General features: G+C 47.8%; 1 long non-coding RNA gene across 3 annotated transcripts in view; it reads right to left on the reverse strand.

Moving 5' to 3' along the window:
• Positions 1–23581, reverse strand: part of LOC116668861 — a 59478-nt gene extending 35897 nt beyond the window's left edge. Inside the window, exons 1-3 of one of the 3 annotated variants that reach the window (XR_004326078.1) lie at positions 23327–23581; positions 20892–21089; positions 4627–6657 (exon numbers count right to left, since the gene is read on the reverse strand). This is a non-coding gene — a long non-coding RNA (uncharacterized LOC116668861). Of the gene's footprint in view, positions 1–4626; positions 6658–20891; positions 21090–23326 lie in introns of those variants that run through there. The other 2 variants (XR_004326079.1, XR_004326077.1) reach the window with 2 other exon arrangements.
• Positions 23582–25873: the final 2292 nt, after the last annotated feature.

Genomic DNA, 25873 nt, shown 5'->3' on the forward strand with positions numbered 1-25873 from the left:
CTTGAAACTCACATACTGTCGTATGTCAGTTACAGCTCAATAAAAAATTACCCGGAAGAAAAGAAAAACCATTATTGAATAACAAAAGAAATGAAGATGAACTCACGCTAAGATGAACGGTAAAGCCACTGCAGTAGGACGACCCAGACCGAGCTCTGAGCTACGACACAGCCCCTTCCCGACTCTGCGTGTCACAGGCAGTAGGTGTCTGGGGGCCTCACGCGGCCGACACTGGCTGGGACGGGGGTGGCCGGCCCCATGGCACTGAATACGTCTCCAACTGTGGCTCAGACCACGGGGACAGTTTCCCCAACCCCCGTCCGAAGCACTGCTTTGTCCCTGGGCATGCCTGTGGTGGGAGCCATTGCTCATTTTGACTTAGTGCTGACCACAGGAAGGGGGTTCTTACTGGTCGTTGTCCAGACTTAGCCCCTTGTGCACGTGAACGCTGTTCACTGCTCGTGCTGTGGATGCCACCTGATGAGACCAGGAGGGAAGACGAAGCTGCAGCCTGAACCCCCACCCCCTGCTTCTGCACGTTCAGCGTGAGCAGCACGGTTCCCCGAAAGGAGACATCCAGATGCGGGTGAAGCAATGATGCTGAGATGACCACCCAGGCAGACTGGAGAATCAGGGTCCTCCTGACTTGAAGAGGTCTGAACCCACAGGTGGGCCCTGCCCAGCTCACAGCCTCCCTCCTTCAGGGCATCTGTACTGGGGCAGTGCCCTGGCATCCTGGCAGCTCCCGCCACCTGTTCCCACAGCTGTGGGTGACAGGGAAACTGAGGGACAGAGCAGTCACTGAGGGAGATTCGCTGACTGGCTGGCTGGCTCGGTCCCTTTCAGTGCTTTGGGTTGGCTGGTTGGTCTGGCTCTGGTCGAGGACGTAGAAGCCCTTCGAAGCATTCTCATGTAAGGGGGTTAACACAGGGCCCGTGGCCTGCAGGACTGTTGAAAGATTCGGGGGAGAGGGGGTCGGGACCTGCTGCTGGTGGATGGGCACTGTCCCCAAAGACCAGATGTGATGCAGACGGTCAGCCCCAGCCCTGGACACAGACTCCAGACGTCCCGAGCAGCTCCCGCCTCCTCTGCGCCTGCAGGGGAACACAGGGTCTCCCTGCAGCCCCGCGCCTCACCCCAGAGAGCCGGCCTCCCTTCACCGCCCCAGCCTGAACCCCTGGGACTGCCACCGGGACCCTGGCTCCCTGTGCAGGAGAACAGCATGAGAAACCAAGCTCTGCGTCCCGGGTGAGCTCGCTGCCACTGGTGTGTGGCTGCTCCCAGGCCCTCTCCGCCAACAACACAGGAAACATCCATGTGCACACCCACTGAAACACGCACACCTGCAGTTACGTCTCTCTCCACCTGTTTCCCGTGAAGCTAAATGCAAGATCGTGCTGGTGTCTCCAAGTCGAACTCAGCACCACTTGGTCCCTTCTGGTGGTCTTGTTTTGTTTCAGGACAGACTTTCTGTTTTCTGTCTTTTCAGCCACCCGGCTTTCTCTTATCAGGACACTTACCCACAGCAGTGCACTTCGTCTCTTCCTGTTTACACAGCTTTAGAGTCAGAAGAAAATTCTTGTTTGAATTGTGTGCAAAATACAAGAGAGTTGACCCCGAGTGAGAGTTTGAAAGGCCCTCTTATTAAAATCTTCACGATAAAACGTTTTACCGTCTCCTGGGGCCCCTTGGAGATGCCTGACGTCTGCTCAGCTGCCCTCAGCTAAGTTCTAAATAAGCAAGGTTGGCAGGCAGCTTAGCAGCGGTTAGCAACCTGCTACTGCTGCTGTGTGAGCTTTGGTGCAAATAGTAATGAGCTCTTTACTATCAGAGGCTCTCTTTAATTTTTTTGTTTAGATGAGTTTATCACTCCTCAGTACCCCTTAAGCTCATTTATTCAGAACTCACAGACATGAATGACTTTTGATCAGCCTGTAAGACTGACCTATCGTTTATGTCACAGCAGATGTACAACTACAGGTGTCTCCTATGTGAGACTTCAGATGGCCTTCGCTACCCATGCAGGACCTGCTAAACCACCTGAAGGCTTTCCAGGTGACTGCTAGGTGGACGCGGCCTCCAAACAGTGAGAGCTGACTGTGAACCAGGGACGCCTGGAAGCAGAGATGTTGGCACAGAGTGTGATCTGCGAGGCAGAGAGCAGTGGGTCCCAGGGCTGAGGGTGGACCAGCGCCCACAGACTGAAACAGATGGCCTGGGAGAGGGCCCATTTCTTGAGGACACATGGCCCCAGTCCTACTGTCACAGACGATGACGTTTTAGGTCGGTCACATTTTAAATGTTCCCTCCGACTTCTCCACATACTCGCCAGGCAGTGCTTCCTGAGCTGGGGGACCCATCCTATGAACGCTGTTCTCTCATCCCATACAGAGGCTTCCTGGATTTCTGCTGGAGTCAGAAGACATAGCTCTTACTTCAGCAAATGCTGAATATTTGCTCCTTTCCATGTTGAGTGGGCAGGAGGTGGTGGGGGGTGGGGGATGAGAAGCGAGAATTTTAATGGTGTAATAAACTGGGACCCCATTGAACATGGCAGATTACTGGTCCCTCTCAAACCCCACAGAAGTGACAGTAAAGGGACGTCAGGAAGGCTTAATCCCAAGGAAACAAGACCAATGAAACCGAAGGAAAGGTGATGAAATGTCGGAAGCAGGAAAGCCTGTGGATGAAGGGCAGGTTCCTGCACCTGCTGTCCCCATCACCCACTGCAGAAGCCCAGAGGCAGGCAGACTTGGGCCAGAGTCCGAGAAATGCGGAGCAATTGGGGACCACGTGCCCTGGAAAGTCGGGGTGGGGGGAGGCTGGAGCAGAAGTGTCCTGTGAAAGTCTTGAGCAGCAGTCATGTTTCTTGTAGGTCATTTCCTCACCTGTTATAACAGGAAGGGCGATGGACCCTCTCACAGAGTCAGAGACCCGGAGCTTTGTTTCTAGGAGAGGTTGGGTCTCAGGAATTGGGGTGCAGGCACAGACCTGGAGCAGCACAGGGGATACTGAAGACACCACACACAGAAGGTGACTCTCCAAACTCCCTCCTGAGAATCAGTGCAGATGGACTCGAACCCCGCAGGTGGAATTTTGTAGGACTTTCCCCACAAAGAATGAGACTCTCAAGAGGAAGACATCCTGGTCCTGCATCTGGGGCATCCCTGGTGGAACAGCTCGGCCAGACCGACCCAGGCCAACCACCCTCAGGGCCGCGCACACGCAGGGAAGCCTGTCCGCTTACGTGGAGCTTCAAGTCAGCTTCTGAGGGGCAGGGTTTCCGGGTGCCTGAGAACAGCCTCCACTATGAAAATCAGACACACAACCAGACAAAAGGGAAGAAAAACTCATACCTGTAGGACAAAAGTTACTGAAGAGAAGTTCAAAAATACGGTATTTTCAGGACAGTAAGAGAAGACGTTGCACCCCTAAAACAAGAATGAGAATTCACCTGAAAAGGAAGGGGATTCAAAGAGCCAAAAAGACCCCCTGGCATATGAAGATTTGACAGCACGTGCAAAAAGTCCGGTAGAAGGACTGGAAGACCGTCTTGTAAAATTTCCTAGAAAGCAGAACTAAAGAAAGATGTAAAATGGAAGCAAAGAAGGAGACGGCTGTTACAGGATCCATTAAGCTCAATGCCTAGTAAGAGAGAAAGAGAATAAACAGAGAACGAGGTGGTTACGGAAGAACTGGATTTCACACACACCCACACCTGCAGGACATGGGGTCGCGGACCAAGCAGCCTCACCCAGGACCTAGACTGCTCGTCAAAAAGTAGCCAACGCAACCCTGATGCGCGTGTCCATCCTCGGCCTCCTCCCGGGTGTTCTTCTGAGGAAGCCGCCACAGGAGGGCCCATCCAAATTTCAGCAGCCACTCAAAGCAGGAAAAGGGCATGGGATGTGAAACAGGAAGGAGGGGAAGGGATTTTCCAACAGTAGTGAGTGCAGCTCCCTGGAAACCGCAGCACAGTGAGACCGGAGGGAAGCCGGCTGCGCGGGGTCAGGGAGGGCTGGCCGCGGGCAGGGAAGCTCTAGGAGGGTGGGGCGCAGGTTCCTTGATGCAGAGAGCATCCTTCTGTAAGAGCCTGGACCTGCGTTACAAGCTGTAACAAACCATAAATACGCAGAGATATTACACTAATGTAACAAACACAAACAGTGTGCGAGAAGGGAGCGCCGTCAGCCAAGAAGCCTCAGTTGTAACATTTTGTAATAGTTATGAAGTAAACACTGGGTATCTTCTCTCAAAATCATGCTATACTGGTTTTGGAGACTGGATGGGGATGTGCTGGCGTATTTGGAATGAGTATGAGAGATCTGAAGCCTCATCTTCAGAAAGGAAAGTCCATAGACACTGTCTTAACCAGGAACAACCAAAGGGAAAAAAATAGCAAAATAGGAGCATAATTCAGAAACAGAGAAGCAAGCAGAACAGTCGTTACATCTAAGAATGAGCAGCTGAAACCTGCAGCAGCTGCTTCTGAGAACGGAGTCACTGACCATCACTTTCTGCAAAGCCTTAGGACTGCTTGATTTTTTAAAGCTCAGTGAATGTATAATTTTAACAAAACGAAACAAATTAAAGGAATGTATCTTTAAGGTGCTGAAGTTAGGTTTATGTTAATTCCTTCATTTTATTCCAAAAACACGGAGGGGTTTGCTTCCCTCCCCATCATGTGCGTCAATCTCATTTTCCATCCCTTTCACTTCAGCATATTTGTAGTCTAAGTGATAAACAGTAAGAAATAGGAAACAGAAAAATAACAGATTTTAAAGTGCAACTTTTCTGAGCTAAAATGATTACAATTTTTGACACGTAACAAATATGCACAATTAACACCTGTATGAAAACTGGCCGCAGGATGGTTTGCCTGCTTGTAGGAAGTGGTCGCGCTGAGACGCCTACAGCCCCGAAGTCCACGAGTGCGGCTCCCAGCACAGAGCCCCGCGGAAGGACCGCTGTGCCCCCAGAGGGCTCCTTTTTACACACGTTCTGTGAAGTCCGCGTGCCTCACGAGGATGCAGTCAGCGCGGGCGCAGGGCTGCCTTCGCTGCTGGCAGCTCTAGGGACGAGTTCATCCCCAAGCCCCTGCAGGCTGCTGGCTGAATCCACGTCCCTGCCACCGTGGGGCTCAGGCCCCGCTTCTCCACTGACTGTCCGCGGGGCCCGTCGTTGCCCTTAGGTGCTCCCCACGCCTCGGCCCTCGCTGGTCATGTGACTCTGCCCTTACCGCTTCGTCTGGGCTCTGCACGCAGCGACAAGTCCCTGACTTGGTTGCTAACATTATTTAAATTACTTTCCATCACTCTCTCTCTTCTTAAATCCTGAATGCTATCTGACTGTCTGCCAGTTAAATACGCATATGCCATGAATCCATTGTGTAGGTAAACAGTTCTAGAAGTTTCAGCCTCTTTCATAGCTGCTTCCAGGTCATCACAGAAACAAAGCAGTGTTAAATCTTGTTTTAAAATTCCCAGTTATTGGATATTCCACTTATAATCATTCGGATAGAAAGGAACTGCTTTAATCAACTCAAGGTGGTTGAGGAGTTCCGTTTACACACCCGCCCCCGTGAAGCTCTGAGCTGCACGCACACACGCCTGCCCCTCTGCTGTGTGAAGTCAGCGCCGTCCCGAGAATCTGCGACAGTGCTCCAGTTCGTCAGGGAACCCTGGCGTAGGGTTGGACAGCAGCTATGATTATACAGATGGCAAACTGTTAGCATGCGAAAGACAAATGAAAACAAGTATTGGAAGCGACAGAAATCAAATATTCACCTGGCCACCGTAACACACCTCCTCTTCCTCTAACTGTGTAACTCAGGAGAAGCACAAAGACGGTCTGAGAGACGGATTTTCAGAACAGTATTTTAACCTTGGGAAAGAGCTCCTATCGACCCCCTGTACTCCAGACTCCAGGGTGAATTTACCTGTTGTAAACAGTCTCTTGCCACTCATTTAATCTTTTGAAGCATTCCATTAAAGCAAAGCAAAAGAGACTTCCATATACATATTTCCATGTGTCTACATTTCCACAGACATACTTTCACATATACATTTCCGTAGATAGATATTTAAAGACGTGTAGAAAGGGAAAACCAAAGCAGAGCGAGTCAGTCAAGTCTGTTTCCAGAACACAGAGCAGGTGTGATGAACCAGAGGCGGCTGGTGCTGTCTGTTTGGATGATGAGAAGGTGACAGACGTCGGTTCTCCCTCACATCATCCACCTCGTTCTGCTCGTTCCACCATCAGGGGCTGATTCCTTGAAGGCTTCGTTCTTAAATCTCCAAGCACCACCCTTTACCCTGTAACTGTCCGTGGATGGAGTCCCCCCTCGGCTGGCATCGTGATCAGAAGGTAAAGCTCAGGGGCAATTAGTCAGCAGCGAGGACAGTAAATCAGTCCAGAAGCAAGATGGGGCTCTGGGGTTTGCAGAGTAAACTCTGGGAGGGCATGAGTCAGAAGCTTCCCCTTCACACTTTCACTCGGGCCAGTCCTGCCTTCGCCGTCCCGGAACCACCACCAAGTTAAGCATTAATCATCTGGGGTTTTTCCTTTCCCTGCTCCCATGCTGAACATTCAGTTTCTGGAATCATGACTTCACCTGGGGACTTCTGTGACATTCAGGTCACTCTGCAGCCTGCCGGTCTGATCCGAAAAGAGGTTAAGACAGTCGGTCAAAGACAAAGCCCTAATACCAGGAGGGACCCTGCTTGGTTCACACGTCACTATTTTAAAATTTCTGAATTCCTGATATTATTTAACCCTCTCTGAAATGGTGAGGAAGCAAAGCCAGCGTTTTGCCACAGCTCGAGAAGTGGTTTTGTTCTTGACAGTTCCTCACTTATACTGAAACTAACCCAGCACGACCACTGTCTTCAAAAGCCCAAATTCAACTTTACTTCAACATATAAGCCTGTAAACCCTTCCCCCAAAACCTCTGAATTTCACATGGGTCAAATTCAGACCTCCTTCAGCTCTCAGAAAAGACCCAGGGTGCATATATTGCAAATCCCGTGGCACCTGAAGGCCCGGGAGCCCCAGGTAAGGAGAACCGTCCCTCCCAGCCGTGCGGGCAGCCGCGCCAGGGGTCCCGCCTGCCCAGGGCAGGTGCAGCTGTCTGTCACCTTGGGAGCCCGGCAGGCTTGCCTCCAAGTGGCAGCCAAACACACAGAAAAATGGTTCCCCAGTGCCTTTTGGACTTCGGAATTGCAAATGACAGGTTGCAGACCCGTATTTTTATTGCCTCTATGTATGTGAAAGGTGCTTTTAAAAAAGAGCTAAACTAAGACGACGTATTCATCTTACTTTCCAAAACTCTTCTTAGGAGGAAGAGAAGGGAGAGGATGGCTCAGCGGTAGAGCGTGTGCTTAGCACGCACAAGGTCCTGGGCTCAACCCCCTGTTCCTCCCTTTAAATAAATAAACAAACCTAATTACCCACCCACACAAGAAAAGAAAAAAAAAAGAGGGAAGGAGGCAAAAATCAGTAAAATCACGAATCCCAAGTAATTTGCTGAGTCCCACAAACACGGTTGTTCAGAGACAATAATTAAACAGCCCTAAGAAAGGCAAGTGAGATCACGGAGTCCTGAGGCTAAGAAAATGTAGATTCAGCTAAGATAATTCCACTGTGACTGTGCCAGTTTACACAGAAAGTTCGCCTAGGGTAGGTTACCGACCACTGCTTCAGAAGAGTAAAGTCTTTTTAAGAATATTATCCACCGAAATGAATGAAACTATAACAAAAGAAAAACAGCCTGATGGTCAGTTAACAAGAACTTTCCGATAGAGCATAACTGTATAAATGATTAGCTGTTCGGGTTGCCCTGGCATATTCAAACCGGTAAAGACAAAAATAAAACCACCACCACCAATTAAAAAAAAAAAAAAAAAGGTGCTTTTGGACCAGTTTTTTGCTGTTTCAAATGTAAATTAATTATTGAGGAGGGGAGAGAAGGCAATGAAGCTTACTAAATGTTATGAATAAAATTAGAATTTTCCACATCAAAATATTTAGTTATCAGCTGATTCGATGTTAAAAAGAGACCACAGCAGAGAGAAAACAAAAGAAAACATTTTAAATCCTTACGAACAGTAAGTTATGGACACACTGGGCTGAAACTGGCCTTTCCGATTCTGGGCTCAGGGTGGACAGAACCGACCATGTTCACACACCCAGTTACCTCCGCGTTCAGACCCGAGAGCTGAGCTTTCAGGTTGATTTCACAGAGGCCCGAGTCCTGTACGATCACAAACACGAACGTTTAAAGCGACCACTGAGCTCCTGTGAGTCTGGAGGCTTGGAGTCAACTCGGCTTTAGCCCAATACCTTAACTTCCACTCAGCTTATAACTATTTTTAACTCTGTGATAAAATCCAGTGCACTGAGAAGCAACGCTGCAGGCAAGGGTCTGCTTAAAACACTAAAAAAAGTGCTAGACGCGCCATCTGGAAAATCCAAAGGGCAAAATGAAAGGAAGGAGTCCCCGGAACGGGGAGCACACAGCAGACCTGAGGCTGCAGGGGCAGGACAGGTGGCCCGACGGTAAACATCGCAGGTGCTGGATTTCTCGTGAGGAAAGGCACTGTGCCGCTCACAGACGCCGGGAGAGCCAGACCCCAGGGGAGGCCACACATGGGGCTGGGTTCATCGACTTCACGTGGGATGCTCGCTGGCAAAGACGCCCCCGTTCCCTCCGGGGGTAAATCATGTTTCTAAGATGTCCACGGTCCAGGTGGCTTGCAAATTATTTGAATAATTTTTGTCTGTAATCTTACAGTCCTTCACTCACATAAAGCAAAACTGTGCTGTTGGATACACTTGACAGCAGTGTCAGTCGGTGCACTGACCTCGTGCACAAGTGCCCATCCTCCTGAAGGACATCCTGCTCTCTCTGGATTTCGCTTTGCTTTTTGTTCAGGGAAAGGATGGGCACCATCCCCTGAAGGCTGAGTGAGACCCGTGTCTGCCGGCAGCATCCTCTGATGCCCGGATACACGGCATCACTCTTCCTGAATTTCAGAATGTGCTGACACCCAGGTGGCAGCCCAGCCCTTTCCAAGCCTGATTTCTGTACTCACTTCACTGTATTAGGACTGGAGTCAAGTGAAGGTGCTGTTTGCAAGTTCAGAAATCAAATAGAATTAACTAGAAAGATGTCAATATTATAATCGTTCTTCGTATGTACCATAGACCCAGACAAAACATCAGAATTAAACAGAAAAATCAGTATCGATAAAGCTGTTAAAACTAAAACCACATTTTATGATTTTGCACACACACACATATATAGGTATATTTCACACTGAAATTGTAAGTATCAAGACAAACTGTTACCTTTCAAAGTGCAACTCCAGGGCCATTGAATGGGGGTGGGGTTGACAATAGAAAGCCAGTTCCCCTATATTGTTTTTCAATCAAGGATGATTCAAAGATAATGTGGTGTTGAAGACGGGAAGAGGAAGTTTTGTCCTATTAAGCTCTAGAGAAGAGGTTAAATAAGAGATGAGAATGCTGGTTAATTGTATTAAAGAACCTGATGTTTTAGCCAATTAAATTAACGTTTGCTGACTGAGCCACTAAAATGCGCAAAGCCAAAACCAGCTCTTTCTAGGGACAGACCTGAGTGAACTGCCCTTTGAGGCTTCTAAGCCCGAAGATGAAAGTGGCCGAAGACGCACCGCATCCCTGAGCAGGCGTGAAACCATTCTCTCCACCTGGGACGGAGGGCGGGCAGACAGCAAGCAGTGTTCACAGCGCACGTGGCAGTTAAAACATGGCCACACACACACGACGGGCATGCCGACCTCATAGAGCGGAAAACTGGTACTTATGAAGACTGTAATCGTCACAAAGTCACCCTGAGGAAAAGAGCGAGCTTGGATGTGAACTCAGGATTTCTAAGCCTCCAGCCACGCATTTCCTACTATCCCGTGATGCCCCTCCCCAGGAGAAGTGGTGAGATGTTCCCCCAGCCTCAGAGCCAAAGGAGGGGAAAGGAGTTTAAGTGTGTTACATTCGGCTCAGCTAGAACTGCGTTCAAGATTTTTCTTCTAAAATCTGCTCTTCAGCTGACATCTGATTGGTAGACCAGCAGTTCAGTGCCACCTGGGAGCTTCTTAGAAACTCAGTCTCAGGTCCCACTTGGGTCCCACCCAGGCCCCCACCCATGGCGTCAAACTCGGGGTCGGGGTGGGGGGACAGTCTGAGGTTTCAGACAACTTCCTGAGGTTCTGCTCTGCCTGCTCGTCAGCCCAGCGGACGGAGTCACCGTCATCAATGTGTGAAAAATTCAGGAGCCTTTTTCTTCTCCTCAGCCAGCCCCTTGTATCTCCCAATCAGCGTATCATGTTTTTTTCCCCCAAGAAAATATTTCTGAAATCTTTGTTTTCCTCCATCTCCACTGACTCTCCCTAATCAAAGTTTTCCACCTGGACTACAGCAAAGGACTCTTAACTGAGCCCCCCCAACCCCGCCCAGTCCCTGCAGGCTGCGGCACACACACAGAAATACAACTGGCATTTAACAAGCTCGACACGCAACCCAGTGCAACAGCACTGGCCAGCTTCTCGTTGAGCTTAGGGTGAAAAAACCAGCAGGTCTGCCAGGGTCTGCAAGGTGCTGGGGTGAGGCTTTCCAGGGGCCCTGCTCCTTCCCATGAGTGCCCTGCAAGTCTCAGCCCCAAGGCGACGGCTGACGCTGTGACCAGAGAGCCCACTATCAAAAGCAAAAGCTTAATCGCGAGTCCAGACGCCTGCTGCTGTGGCCACGAACTAACAGAAACTACGAATGGCAAACCTCTTGGCGAAAAGGTCTCCCATGACTCGCCGTACAGGAAAGGGAGCGGGTGTCAGGGGACCCGAGCGCCATCTCTGCCATGTCGCAGCTGTGTGATCCTGGGCAGGGCACTTCACGTCCCCAAGCCTTGGTCTCCTCTACAGACTGTCAATACTGTTCATCCTTAGTTGCCTCACAGAGTTCTTCTCAAGAGGAAGAAAGACTTAAGAAGGCTCCATAACATCTCTGAGCTGCCCCAGAAAGAGCCAAGTGCGACTTCTCCCTCCTGTCATGTGATGCACGCTGAACACCCAGTCCTGGGCGCCGCACGATGTGGCACTCGGTGACATCACTGTCCCGTGGTCGCTCCGTGCTGCCGCTTTGTGATACAAACACAGCGCAGCATCTCGGCCGGGTGGGAACGGAGCTGCACAAACATCTGGGAAGAAGACACGTGGGCCCCCAGCACCAGCCCCTGCCGTTGCTTTGCATTGCCCCCGTCTGCATCTGCAGATGCCCGCAGGGTGTGAGACTCCCCAGTGAAAAGAACCCAAGTCTTGCCTACTTCGGTGATTTTATTGTATTAACTTACATCCAGCCGGGGTCACGGGTGAGGGCTGGGGCCCATGTAGCAAAGCTGAACAAGTCTTCAGTGCTTATTGGCTAGCTTACAGTTGAATTTGGCCTTGATGACAAGTTCTCAGAGCCAGAGGTTTATAGTGGGGCCAGGAACAGTGTCCCAAACACTTAGACATCATGTTTTTAATAAGTTAAGTAGCATCATAGGTTCCAAAAAAATCAGGTGATGAAATTTCACCTGAAGAACTGAACAAAAATAGAAAAGTTATTGTCCTTTTCACATGAGACCAGAAGCCAAGTAGGTTCAAGTTTCTTAAACATCAGAGGCGCAGGCAAGAGGATTCCTAGCAGCAGAAGCTTGCAGCCCCAACCACCCCAACTTGCACGGAAATCAGTCAAGAAACTGAAACGTATTTTAATGCCTCTTTAACGTTATCATTGAACCGGAAAGAAATGAAGACACATTCACAAACTAAAAACAATGTGCAAGTAGGAACCTAAGACCCTGAAACAGGCCTCCCCTGACTTGCTGAGCCTGAGCGCCTGAGTTTCAGTTCTCAGGGATTCACAGGGCACAGAGAACAGAAAGCAAAGCCAGGTGTCGCCCAAGGCTAGAAGGCCAAGCAGCACTTACTGAGAACGGAAGAGACAAACACTGATACTGGAGACGACAGACAGACCTAAGACAGACCTAAGGTTGGTGAGCTAAGCTAAATTAATTACAGTAAAAAGAATAGAAAAATTAAAGCTAAGAAAAGGGGCAAAACTTCCTGTATTATTAAGGAAATAGAGATAGGGCCCAGATGAACAGTGCTAGGAATGACAACAGACCCAATCACACAATCTAGGGAGAGAAGAGCATGAGCAACTCTGCGCCAACGCCTGTGAAAGCGTCAGAGAAACGGCTGGCCTACTAGCGATGCACGGACTCCAAAGCTGACTCAGGCAGAAGCAGAAGACGAGAACGGTCCCGCAACCATCACAAAACTGAGCCACTAAATACTCTCCAGAACAGAAACTTCAGGGTCAAATATTTCACAGGTGAATTATATCCAATTTGTAAATAGCAAATAACTTCAAATTTATAAAACCACTTTATGAAACTAACAGAGGCTTGATTTTAAAAAACAAGACAGTATGAAATCACATCTTGTTGGAAAATGGATTAAAAATTGAAATAATACATTAGCAAAAAATCCAGCAACATACACTTTTTTTCATCAGAAACTAAAGTTGTATTTTTTTCTACGAATACAGTATTATTTAAATACTTAACAAATTAAATCTCCCTGGGCTGCACAGCCAACTGAGCAGGAACCCCATGAGACCCTTCAGTGGTCATGCACCAGCCCTCAGGCCCCCTGCCCACCCAGGACATGCAGACAACTGCGGGGACACCTGACCGCACCCTGCAGTAGGCTGGTACCAACCCTGCATGCTCCCCATCCCCGCCCTGGGCTGCCCAGGCAGCTGCAGTGAGGACCAGACTCACCACCAGTGGGCCAGCAGCAGCCTCATGTCCCACTAGACCGTGCAGCCAACAGTGTGGGAAGCCACCCCCACTGTCCAGCATGCCTACAGTAGACAGCCCGGCCACAGCAGAAGGGCCCTCCCAGCCCACATGGGGCACCCCTGGCACAGACAGCTCTGGTTACCAGAGGAGAAGCTGCTGGTCCCAAAGGACATCTCCTACACAGCGGCTGCTTCTCCAAGATCAGGAAATGTAACCAATTGCCTGACACAACGGAAGAACTCAGAGAATTAAGTAAAATGGAGAGAGAGAGAAATATTTTCCAAATAAAGGAAAACAAAAACCTCATAAAAAGAACTAAAAGATTCTCACCAAACTTGGAAGGAGATTGGATGAATACGATGAGAATTTCATCTAAGATTTAGAAAATATAAAGAAGAACCAAACAGAGCTGAAGACTATAATAACTGAAATAAAAAATACATGACAGTAGATTAAATGATAGAGAAATGGATCATAAACTGGAAAACAGAATAGTGGAAATCACCCAAGCTGATCATAAAGAATTTTTTAAAATCTGGACATTTTAAGAGACCTCTGGGACAACATCAAGCATACTAACATTTGCATTATAGGCGTCCCAGGAGACAGACAGACAGGGGCAGAGAATTTATTTTAAGGAATAACAGCTGAAAACTTTCCTAAATTAGGGAAGGAAACAGACATCCAGGTCCAAGAATCACAGTCTCCCACACAAGAGAAAACCAGAAAGATCCAAACCAAGACACATTATAATTAAAAAGGTAAAATTTAAAGATAAATAAAGGATCTTGAAATCAGCAAGATAAAAGCAATTAGTTATGCACAAGACTCATTTCAGACTAAAGACATTCCATGCAAAAGGAAACAAAAAGAAATCTAGGAGAGCAAAGCTTGTGTATGACAAAGCAGATTACAAGTGAAGTCTGCAGCAAGAGACAAAGACATTGCATAATAAAGGGATCAACTCAACAAGAAGATACAGTCATTACAAATACATATGCACTCAACATAGGAGCACCAAGTACACAAGCGCAAATGTTAACAGACATTAATGCAGAAATAGACCATGACACAGTAACAGCAGGGAACTTACCGTATGATCCAGGAATCGCACTCCTTAGTATACATTCAGGAAAAATGAAATCTCTAATTCAAAAAGATACATGCACCTCAATGTTCATAGAAGCACTATTCACAGTAGCCAAGACATGGAAGCAAACTGAATGTCCACCGATAGGGGACTGGATAAAGAAGCTGTGGTATATTTATACAATGGAATACTACTCAGCCATAAAAAGAATAAAACAATGTCATTTGCAGCAACATGGGTGGATCTAGAGATTATCATAGTAAGTGAAGTAAGACAGACAGACAAAGACAAATAATGGTATCTCTTATATGTGGAATCTTAAAAAATGGTACAAGTGGAATCTTAAAAAATGGTACAAGTGAACTTATTTATGAAATAGAAATAGACTCACTGGCATAGAAAACAAACTTATGGTTACCAAAGGGAAAAAGGGAAGGGAGGGGGGATAAATTATGAATTTGGGATTAACAGATACACACTACAATATGTAAAACAGATAAATAGCAAGGACCTACTCTATAGCACAGGGAACTATATTCAATATCTTGCAATAACCTATAATGGGAAATAATTGTTTTTTAATCTGAAAAAGAGTATTTCCTTATTTAGTAATTTTTTTTTTAATTTAAGAAAAAAAATACCTGGGGATCTGGATAAAAATACAAAGACCTAGACATTTCCTTAATTATCCTGTAACTGTGTTTTTTCTTGGCTCTCTGAGATCCTGATACACACCTAAGTTTGGGAAACACTGCAGTAAACAAAAGTTTAAAAGGAAATGTTAAGATAATGAAAGAAAACCTATTATGTAGGCCAACCAGTTCTAAAATATTTGACATATGGTTATAGTTAAATACAATCCCCTTTAAAATAGCACCCAAAGTAATAAAACATCTAGGAATAAATCTAACCAAGGAGATGAAAGAATTATACACAGAAAACTATAAACCATTGATGAAGGAAATTGAAGACAACTTTAAAAAATGGAAAGATATCCCATGCTCTTGGATTGGAAGAATCAATATTGTTAAAATGGTCACACTGCCCAAGGCAATCTACAGATTTAATGCAATCCCTATCAAATTACCCAGGACATATTTCACAGAACTAGAACAAATCATAATAAAATATATATGGAACCACAAAAGACCCAGAATTGCCAAAGCATTACTGAAGAAAAAGAGGCTGGAGAAACAAGTCCCCCAAAACTCAGACAATACTATAGAGCTACAGTCATCAAGACAGCACGGTATTGGTACAAAAACAGACATATGGACCAATGGAACAGAATAGAGAGCCCAGAAATGAACCCACAAACTTTTGGTCAACTCATCTTTGACAAAGGAGGCAAGAACATACAATGGAATAAAGACAGTCTCTTCAGCAAATGGTGTTGGGAAAACTGGACAGCAGCATGTAATGCAATGAAGCTAGAACACTTCCTTACACCATATACAAAAATCAACTCAAAATGGATCAAAGACTTAAAACATGTAAGACAAGATACAATAAACCTCCTAGAAGAAAATATGGGCAAAACATTATCTGACATACATCTCAAAAATGTTCTCCTAGAACAGTCTACGCAAGCAATAGAAATAGAATAAACAAATGGGACCAAATAAAATTTTTAAAGGAAGAAAAATTAGAACTCTTATGAAACACAATGAGGTTGTCTCTTTCTCACTTTAATAATCTGGAAACTAGATTGCCCTCTGAGATTTAAACTAATACAGAATTACAGTTAAACGGATTAGGACATTAGAAGTAATTCAAGACAGTACATGTAAAGGTGAGACAGAAATTTGGAGTATTCTGAAAACACCAGTCACGATAAATTAGAACATGACTAACTCAGGAAACCTTAATGAAGTGTGAACTCTGGCTTACAATAATAATAATAATTGTAGGAGACTTTAAGACCCCACTTACCTCAGTGGACATATCCAGAAAATCAGTAAGGAAACACTGGCCTTACATGACCCACTAAACCTAACAGACTTTAAAGAGTTATATAGATAACATTCCATTCAAAAGCAGGCTACACATTGTTTCCCAAGTGCACATGGAACATTCCCAAGGATAGCTCATGCAAGGCCACAAAACAAGTCTTAGTAAATCTGACAAGACTGAAATGATATTGTGTCTTTTCTGACCACAGTGATAGGAGGCTAGAAATCAACTGTAAGAAAAAAAAAAAACACAGCAAAAACACAAACACGTGGACGCTAGAGAACGTGGCACTAAACAACAAGTAGGTCACTGAAGAAATTAAAGAGGAAACTGGAAAATGCCTGTTGAAAATGAAAACAAACACAAAACTCCAAAATCTGTGGGACACAACAAAAACAATTTTGAGAGGGAAGTTAATAGCAATACAAGCCAATTTTGGGAAATTAAAAAAATCTCAAATAAACAACCTAACTTTGCATCTAATGAAATTAAAAAAGAACAAACAAAATCTGAAGTTAGGAGAAGGAAGAAATCATAAAAATTAGAGAAATAATTATAGACTAAAAACTAGAAAAGAATCAATGAAACTAAGAGCTGACTCTTTGAAAAAATTAAATTGAAAACCTTTTGTGAGACTCATCACGAAGAAGAGAGAACCCAAATGAATAAAATTAGAAGTGAAAGAGAAATACAAAGGATAAGAGATTACTAAAAATTAAACATCAATGAATTGGAAACCTAGAAAAAAATAGATAAATTCTTAGAAATGAACTATCTTCTAAGCCCAGGTCAGGAAGAAGATGTGAACAGACTGATTACACTAATAAAATTGAGTCAGTAATAATGATAATTTTTTAAAAACTTCATTAAACAGAAGTACAAGCCCAGACAGCTTTACAGAGGAATTCCACAAATAATTTAATGACGACTTAATGTCTGTCCTTCTCAGTCTAGCCCAAGAAACTGAATAGGAAGAAACACTTCTGAATTCATTCTGTGAGGCCAGCATTACCCTGTCACCAAAATCAGGTAAAGACACTACAAAAATAAAGTTACAGCCTAACATAACTGGTGAACTTAAACGCAAAAACCCTAAACAAACCAAACTTAACAATATGTTAAAAGGATCCTACTTTATGATCGGATGGTATTTGTCCCAGGTATTCAAGGATCGTTCATTGTCTGCAAATCAATGTGAGGGGATGACATTAACAAATTGAGGAATAAAAGTCATGGGATCATCTCAACAGATACAGAAAAAGCTTCTGACAAAATTCAACATCCATTTATGAAATAAAACTCTCAACAAAGTGGGTATAGAGGTAACATACCTCAACATGATAAACGTTATATGTGACAAACCCACAGCTAACATCACACTCAATGGTGAAAAACTGAAAGCATTTTCTTTAAGATCAGGAATAAGACAAGGACGCCCACTCTTACCACTTTTATTTAAAACACTCCTGGAAGTCACAGCAATCAGACAAGAAAATGAAGTAAGAGGAATCCAAATTGGAGAGAAGTAAAATTGTCACTGTTTGCAGATGACATACTATATACAGAAAACCCTAAAAATGCCAGCAAAAATTATTAGAACTATAAATTTAGTAAAGTTAACATACAAAAATCTGTTACTTTTCTATACACTGATAACAAACTATCAGAAAGAGAAATTAAGAAAACAATTCCATTACAGTTGCATCAAAAGAAATAAAATACCTAGGAATAAATCTAACCAAAGAGGTAACAGACTTGTACTCTGAAAACTGTAAGACACTGATGAGAGAAACTGAAGACACAAACAAATGGAAAGCCATACCAGGTTCACGGCCTGGAAGAATTAACATTAGTAAAATTACCGTTATCACTGGAAACAATATATGAATTCAGTACAATCCCTACCAAAATACCAATGGCATTTTTCACAGAACTAGAAGTAATTCTAAAATTTGTGTGTAAGTGCAAAATACACAGAACCACCTTCAGAAAGAACAAAAAAACTGGAAACGTTGTGTGCCTGGATTTCAGACTATACTGCAAAGCTATCATAATCAAAACAGTATGGTACTGGCACAAAAACAGACACATGGGTCAACAAAGGGAAACAGGAGTGTCCAGAAATGAACCCACACTTATATGGTCAATCAGCCTATGACAGAAGAGGCAAGAATACACAGTGAGGAAAAGACAGGCTCTTCAGTAAATGGTGTTAGGAAGACTGGACAGCTCCATGGAAAAGAACCAACCTAGACTACTTTCTCACACCATGCACGAAAGTAAACTCAGAATGGATTAAAGACTTAAATGTAAGATCCGAAAGCATAAAACTTCTAGAAGAAAACACAGGCAGTACTCTTCGACATCAGCCTTAGCAATAGTTTTTTTTAGATCTGAGACTACAGCAAATTACACATCTTTTGCACAGTGAAGGAAACTACGAAGAAAATGAGAAGGCAGCCTACTGGATGGGAAAAGGTATTTGCAAACATCTCCAGTAAGTGGTTAACATCCAAAACGCATGAAGAACTCATACAAGTCAACATCAAAAACAACTTAATTAAAAAAATGGGCAGAGGATCATTTTTTCAAAGAAGACACACAGATGTCCAACAGGTACATGAGAAGATGTTCCACATCACTCAGCAACAGACAAATGCAAATCAAAACCAGTGAGATGGCACCTCACAGCTGTCAGGAAGGCTGTCATCAAAAAGACACCAAGTAAAATGTGGCCGCAGGGAATGTGGCAACAATGAAGCCCTGTGCACTGCCGGTGGGAATGTACACTGGTACAGCCGCTGTGGAGAACTGTATGGAGATTCTCCAAAAACTAAACATGTAACTATGCCATAATCCAGCAATTCCACTTCTGGGTATTTACCCGGAGAAATATCCCCACTAATTCAAAAAGACACATGCACCCCAATGCTCATGGCAGCATTACTTAGCATAGCCAAGATATGGAAGCAGCCTGAGTGCCCGTCAGCGATGTATACGCAGTGGAATATTACTCAGACAGAATAAATGCAATCTTGCCATTTACATCCACATGGGTGGATCTAGAGACTATTATGCTGAGTGAAGTAACACAGAGAAAGGCAGACCACGTATGATCTCTTACACATGGAATCTAAAAAACAAGCGAACAGACAAGCAAAACAAAACGAAAACAGACTCAAAGATGCAGAGAACAAACCGGAGGTTTCCAGAGGGGAAGGGGCAGGGAAGAAACTAGGTTAAGGAAATAAAGAGGTACCAACCCCAAGTTATAATAAAGTAATTGAGTCACGGAGGATGGGTTGTACAGCACAGAGAATACGGTCACTCAGCACCAGCACTTTGTACAGGGACACATGCTCACTATGCTTACCAGCTTGGACGTTTCGTAACAAATGCAAATGTCAAATTACATGTCGCACACCTGAACTAACATAATACTGTACACCAACCACATTTCAATTTTTAAAGTCAATCAGATGAAATAATCAAAATACTTTAAATTTGGAAAATTGTATTAACATCTCAATAGATGAGGAAAATTCATTTGGTAAAACATAGTATGTAATCATCCTCTGAACAAAGCCAACAACAAAAACCTCTTAGCTAAGTAAACAAGCCAAATACATGCATTTTTTTTTTTGCAACTTCTTTTTGCTTCTGCCTTAAATACCACTAAAATAACTCTAAAGGGACTTTTTTTTACAAGCTATAAACACAAAGGACAGGGGCGCAGGAGTGGAGACAGCAGTTGTGCCGTCTGTCCCAGTCTGCCCACGACTGTACAGGTTGGCGCCTGAGTCCCAGCACACTCGGCAACAGCATCCAACGTCACGTCAGTGAGGCCTTGGTTCAGATGATCATTTACAGAAGCACCGCTAGGCCTGGAAAAGCTGTGTGAGCTGGAAGCAGATTTGAGACAAGTAAAGAAGATTCTCTGAAAAAACCAAGTTCCAGGCAGCAATGAGGAAAGAATAAAACTAACCCACCTTCCACTGCGGATTCCCAAGGAGTCTCAGGAAAGAGTGACGCAAGTTGTCCTTGGACACCAGCAGGACTACTGGGGTTCCAGAAACCAGCCCCGCCCCCTCGGTCCAAAGCCATGTAAGCCACTGCCACCTCGTCCCTGCATCACCGTGTGGCCTTCCAAACCATTCTTCTCCTCCCTGCCCTCTGGAGTCTGCCCTCAACAGGGAGATGACACTGAGCTTCATAAAATGTAAGTCGGGTCGCATCGGTTGTCTGCTTAGAACTGTGAAATCTTCCCTTATATCACTCACAGCGAGAGCCCACATCCTTAAAACACACACACACACCAACCACACATACACCCCACACACACCCACACGCCATCTCTCCTCAGCCTTCTCACTTCACTCCAACCTACAAGCGTCCTCACCTGCTAAACACACACAAGTTTCTCTGCTTGGGATGCCCTTTCTCCCAAGGACCACAGGTAACAACTCCCTCACCTCCTTCAGGTGTTTACCCCAGCACCACCCCACCACAGGCCCCACTCTTACCTCCCGCCTGAAATGGCACCCCATCGTCCAGCACGCACAGTCCTGCTGGCCCCATCCCCACCCCCGGACCCGGACCTGCGGCCTTCTGCCCAGAGTTGTGTGCTGTATGACTGTTTACAATCATCGTTGTCCCCCTTGGTGACTGTGCAGGTTCTGGGAGGGCTGGAGTCTGGGCCACGCACTGCTGCATCCCTCGAGCCCAGAGCAGTGCCTGATCCTCCCCGACGGCTCAGTTACCATCTCTGCCTACATGTCTTGAGTGGGTGAAACCTGCACAAGAAGCTGGCTGGGCCTCCCCGCTCCCCAGAGTCCCTCCCCTGCACCGCTCCCCTCGACTGGCAAAGATGGGAGTCAGTACTCTGGAGAGCCTGGCACGGGTGTACAAGATGTCTGCTGCTGTGTGACAAGTCACCACAAGTTTAGCAGCTAAAACACAAATGTTTACCAGCTCACAATTTCCAGGGGATCAGGAGCCTGGGCTTGGCTGGCTGGGTCTTCTGCTCAGGTCTCCCCAGGCGGAATGAAGACGTTAGCCTGCCGGCGCTCCGGCCTGAGGCTCGGGTCCTCTTTGCAGCGGAGTCAATGTGTGGGGCAGTCAGACCACGATTGTTAGTTACGGCCTGATCGAGTGTGGTGGTCGTTTCTGTAAGAACAGAGAGAAGCCCTCAGCGATCTCAGGTGGCGGTAACTCAATCAGGTGTTCATCTCATTGGCTCACTGGCTTTAGCGGAGAGACTGGCCTGGAGAGGCTCGGAGGCAGCCGCTGCAGGGGTCCCGATGGTGCAAGATGGTTTCTCTGCCTACAGTGGTGGCAACGGAAAGAGATGGATGAGACAGCACAGGAGTGAAAGGAGCAGAAAAGTGCGGCCTGAGCATTTGCGGGGCGAGGAGTGACCGTGGCCACGGATGACCACCGCATCTCCAGCTTGCAGGGCAGAAGGGGTGGTGGGGAGCCGGGTGGGACCCACCACCCTGTCCACAGGGCTTGCACCTGAACCCGTTCCTCCTCCAGCAACAGGATACAAAACTGGCACCGTTGGAGCAAATTATGAACCAGATTCAAAACAAAAAGACCAAAACCCCATGTGCCACCTCTAAGTGTCAGGAGCAGCAGCAGGGTCCTGCACGTGACCCCTGCTCCCGGCACCACCAAGGGGCGGGCAGACCACCCCAGCCAGCCCTCCGGCCCACCCCACCCTCACCACATTTAAGGAACTATTGGCACCTGTTTCTTGTTCTCGCTCCCTCGGGATGCAGCCCGAGTCCCAGGAAAGCCTGGCCTGGATTTCCCATTTGGTCTCCTGCCAATTTCTGTGGATTAACGGGTCTGAGAACCCTGGGCGGTTACAGTGGCACCGCTCCCTGAGGTGGGAACGCAGCAGGAGGAACACGGTCAGTCCAGTGTGGGGCGCGGGTTTGAAGCGGTTCTGAGACACCTCAATGGAGGAGATGAAAGGGTATTTGGTGAGAGCGTGAGGCCAGGTTTGGAAGACCCTCACGCTCAGGTACCTGGAGGACCAGGGTGGGTGGGCGAGAGCCTCCCAGAAGCGGGTGCTGTGATCCACCTGGCCTCTCCTACAGGCGCTCATATGTAGAAAGTGAGAAAACAAGGAAGAGGAGAAGCAGGTGGCCCACAGGGGCCGGGCGGGGACAAAGCCCTGCAACAGCCACGCCGTGTCGGTGGTTCCCGGGGAGCCATTTCATTTCTTCTCGTCCTTGAAGGACGCGAACGCGGCGGACCCGCCCCAAGAGCGTGATGAACGTTCACTCACCGTCCGAATCGCTGAGCCAGCCCGAGGATGACACAGCATTTTGTTGTTAGTGTTAACACCCTAAGGCCCAGCCAGGAGACTAACATCCAGGAAACGGGCCAAAATAAGAGTGATTTTAGACGTGCTGCCCGGCGTGGTGAGAGGGAGGCGACCAGCCGCGGTGCTCGGGGAAAGGCCGCGGCCGTCAGGCCGTCTCGCCGCCACCTCCGCGCGGGGAGCCCCGCGGGCGGGTCCCGGCCTCCGCGCGGCCTGGCGTAGAGACGCCCGAGCGCCGAGTCCCGGCCCTGGGCGGCCCCTCCCCCTCACCTCGGAGTCCTCGGGGCCTGGGTCGCACGGCTGGGACGCCGACACCCACAGAAGCCACGGAAGCGTTCCTGGCGAACGTCACCGAGGACGCCCTCGGCTCAGGCCCACAGCGCCTTTCACTTCCCACCTGACTCGGCGCCTCAGAGCCGAGCCCCGCCAGCCCGCCCCGCTTTCCGGAGCTCGCCCCGCCACCAGCTCTGCGGCAGCACACCCTTCATCTCCTGCAGCCCCCGGACGCTGTTTCCTCAGTGTCTGGTGGAGACGCGTGCTCGTTCCGGACCCCAGGCCTGCTGTGGGGCTCCGCTCGTCTCCGCTTCTCCTCCCGGGAAGCGCTACCCCGGCTTCCTGGCGGGAGGAGCGCTGGCAGCGCCAGGCTGCGACGCGCGCAGCACGAACCAGCATCGGGCCCGTGGGGTCGGCACCTCAGTAACCACAGCGGCGTCCCCTGGGGGGACGGCCACCTATGTCCCAGAGGCGTGGGCAATGGGGGCCCCGGTCACCTCGGAGGCATTAGCGCGTCTGGGGGATACTCTCCTTACAAAGGCTGGAGCTGACACTCAGCCTTTTGCACTAGTGGGTGACATTTGCCACCCTTGTTTTCAAGTGACCAATTTGATACCTGCGCTTGGGCGCCCGGCAGGGGTTGCCAAGCCCCCCGAACCGGCACGCTCGCTCACCACCTCCCATGACCCACTCCCGCCAGCTCCAGGAAGGGCACGTCTGCCTTTTCTTCCTGCAGAGACCAAAAACCCTATTTCTCCTGTAACCCGTATCAAAAAGGGTACTTTCAAAACACACCCACCTCTGCGCACACCGAACACTTCCAGCCTAGAACAGCCCCCTTCCGCCTCCCTGGACGACTCCCGCAGCTTCACAAAGTCTTTCTACTTTGTTTTCTTAACGTCTACTGACTACCACTGTTGCGGAAAAAAAGGTTACAACTCGGTGTTACAGCTCAGCTGTGACAACAACCTGGATCCGGCCGAGAGACCAGACAGTACTGGAAGAGTTAGAGAACTCAAGATTTATTACGCCACACAGTCCAAAACACTTAACATTCCAAACTCTGCACCCCGTCTACGAGGTTACACAGGCCTTTTATAGGCTGCCACTTTTACACTTTGCAACATCATATGCAAATAAAGTACAACAGAAGTTGACCAACCAGGAACAAGATTTGTAGAAATAGACCAATCAGGAGTGAGCTCCATGCAAATAAAGTACTACAAATGGACCAATCAGAAGTTAGGGAAGTGGACCAATCAGAAGTGAGAGTAATAACCAATCAGAAGTGAGAGTAATAACCGGTCAGAAGTGAAGGAAATAACCAATCAGAAGTGAGCCCAGGGAACCAATAGAATTCTAGGTGTAAGTTAGCCGCTTTAGAGGCAAACAGTGAGATAAAGCCTCTGGGCCAGGGAACCGGACACTGCTGGGAGGAACGGAGCGGCACTGCTAGGGGTCCTGCTGGTCTTTTTATGGGGCTTCCCCCCTCACCACAAGAAAAGGGATATCCTCTTAGGAACCAGTAACAGATCATGTCTCGCCTCCGTCCAAAATCATGATGTGGCCTTCATTCGGTCAAGAATAGAAGGCCGACTTCTCGTAATTGGTCTGCAAAGCCCTGCATGGCGGGGCTTCTCCTTCCTTGCCTGGTTACACACCAGACGCTCTCCTTTGTCAGCCCCACGCCCCTATGCTTGTTTTATTTTTTCTCACGGCACTTTTCCGTGTCTGACGTGTTACGTAACCGGGTGACTTTCTGCCCTCCAGGCCGGGATGTGCCATCACGAGGCCGGGATTTTCCTCTTGTTTGCGGCTGCTCCGCAGCCCAGGAGTGATGGGCACACAGCAGGAACTCAGAGCATTTGTGCTGAATGGAGTAAATTCGAAAATATATTTTAGAATTAAAATAACACAAGTCGGGCTGTCTGGAGAACCCAGTTTTCAGAACAGTGCTCTCCACGAGCCCCTTGCCGTGTCTCTGGGGCGCGGCGGCCGCATTTCTGGGGAATCGAGCTTTCGGACACCGATTTTGCGACGACTTTATCATTTGTAACACTGTGCTCGTGGGACACTCTTTCTGCGTGCCAAGCTTCCAAAATGCACTCACAGGGCACAGGGGCTCTGTCACAGGCCTCCTTGGCCCTGTAACGCACATGGGCTGGATCCAGCAGTGCGGACAAGCCGGGTGTCCCTCGCGTGGCCACCCTCTGCCTCTGGCTGCCGCACATCAGAGCCAGCACACTGAGCTCTGTCACCAGGTTCTACAGCTGTAAAAAGATGGGTATGGACTGTGTGGACGTTAATGTTGCTTCCAGTATAAAGAATACATTTGTTTGTTTTTCTCAAAAAGCAATCAACCACAAACAGAATTAGAACTTATCTCATGAACTCTTGGCTGTCGTGGAACTTACTGGGTTATTTCGTAAAAGCCAGAGTCCACAAGGGTACCATGGGGACGGTCTGTAGAGCCACCCTTTCACCTGGCATCCAGGAAGGCCTCGGGAGGAAAAGCTTAGTCCGGGGACCCTTACATCATCCAGTCATGGCTGCGTAGGGACCTTCCTTGGCCAGGGAACTTGCCTTAAGCCGCACAACACACCCTTTGTCAGCTGATTTCCTACGAGACGGAAATCCTGGGGAAAGTGGCAGATGGTGACCGATGCTTCTGTTTGCTCCGAGCGGATCCCCTGTCTGTGACTTTTCCCTGGTCTCTCGCCCTCTGGACCCGGGAGCCCTGCTGGACCGCTAGTGACACAACGAAACAGGCGAGGCGCAGAAGGCGCACGGCACGCCTCGACGCCCACCCAGCGCCGAGACTCTCCTCACACATAACAGGTGCGCCTGGTTCGTGGTGATATCGGTCTTTCTTCGTGTTCCCACTAACACGGCTCAATGAAGAAAACCAAACTAGCTAATTTTCTAGAAAGCTGGAGACATTCCCTCACTGGTTAAGGTTAAGGTTAATGGTGTGTCAGTTGTCAGAACAAAACAGTTCCAGCCGGGGGTCCAGGATCCGTCACCCAGCGTTCCTGCGATGCCTTTTGTTTAGAGTATGTTTCAAGGGAAAGAACATGTCTTGGGCTCTCGCCTAGACCCCTTCCACCCGGAGGAGCTTTTGTCTCACCCCGCAGGGGTCCTGCAGCCGGAGACTGCCTGCCCACCGCCAGGCAGAGCTCAGCCTGGCCCCAGCACCGCGCCGTCAGTCACTTCTGCTGGCGGAGGAGGAGGGAGAGGAGCGGGTTCGTTCCCATGGAGACAAACGTTCTTCCAGAGCAAATGATAATTCTCGAGAATTCTGCACTTAGCACTTTGCTCGTTTGACAAGCACTTCTGACTTCTCCCG

Source organism: Camelus ferus, chromosome 15 (assembly GCF_009834535.1).
Source record: "Camelus ferus isolate YT-003-E chromosome 15, BCGSAC_Cfer_1.0, whole genome shotgun sequence".
In the NCBI taxonomy this organism is placed as follows: Eukaryota; Metazoa; Chordata; class Mammalia; order Artiodactyla; family Camelidae; genus Camelus; species Camelus ferus.